The following is a 1,122-nucleotide window of genomic DNA, read 5'->3' as shown; positions in this document are numbered from 1 at the left end:
AAAAAAAAAAAAAAAAAAAAAAAAAAAAAAAAAAAAAAAAAAAAAAAAAAAAAAAAAAATATTTGTGTGTATGTTTGTGTTTCAGCTGTCCATCACTCCAACATTCCCAGCATTTCTCTTTTTGGAGAATTTTTTAATTTAATTGAAAAATTTGTTGATAATTTATCGCAGTTTTTTGTTTTGCATGCGGGGCTGCTTTTTCGCGCTACTTTTTCTGTTTTTTCGGGTTTTGTTTTTACACAAAAAGGAGAACATACACTTTATCTTAAATCTATTAAGGTATTTATTTTATTTTATTTTTATTTTTATTTTTTTTTTTTTTTGTTTTACTCGTTTTTGTCTGTTTTTGCGTTGTATATATATGTATATGTGTGTTTTTATATTTATGTTTGTGTGTATATATATATATATATATATTTACATTTATATTTATATTTATATTTATATTTATATTTATATTTATATTTATATTTATATTTATATTTATATTCTGTATTTATATTTATATTTATATTTATATTTATATTTATATTTATATTTATATTTATATTTATATTTATATTATGTATATTTTGATCGTACATTTTGTAACATCCATTTATGTCTATTTATTTATTTATTTTTTTACGTTTTCTTTTTTTATTTATTTTTTTTATATTTTTATATATTATTTGTTATATATATTTCTATCTTTCCTTCTACATTCTATCTATTATTTTATTTCTTTCTTTGTTTCTTCTCCCTGCTGCTGCTCTTGCTGCTGCTGCTGCTGCTGCTGCTGCTGCTGCTCTCGCTCCTGCTCCTGCTGTTGCTGCTCTTGCTGCTGCTGCTGCTGCTGCTGCTGCTGCTGCTGCTGCTGCTGCTGCTGCTGCAGGAGTTGTCTGCGCATGCAGCAAAAGAAATGCCGAAGCTACCTAAATATGTGGTGGAGTTTGACGAGAAGCCGAAAACAAAAATCCTGGGATTAACATTATAAAATAATTTCATCTTTTTCTTTTTCTTTTTTTTTTGTTTTTCTTTTCCTTTCTATCTTTATTATAATATTATTATTTATTTATTTATTTATTATTTTATTATTATATTCTTGTTAAATAAATAAATAAATAAATAATTATAATATAT

The sequence above is a fragment of the Eimeria mitis genome, genomic scaffold, assembly GCF_000499745.2.
Source record: "Eimeria mitis Houghton genomic scaffold, Emh_scaff2294, whole genome shotgun sequence".
NCBI lineage: Eukaryota > Apicomplexa > Conoidasida > Eucoccidiorida > Eimeriidae > Eimeria > Eimeria mitis.
The sequence above is the reverse complement of the archived record's forward strand: the minus strand, read 5'-3'. Positions refer to the sequence as shown.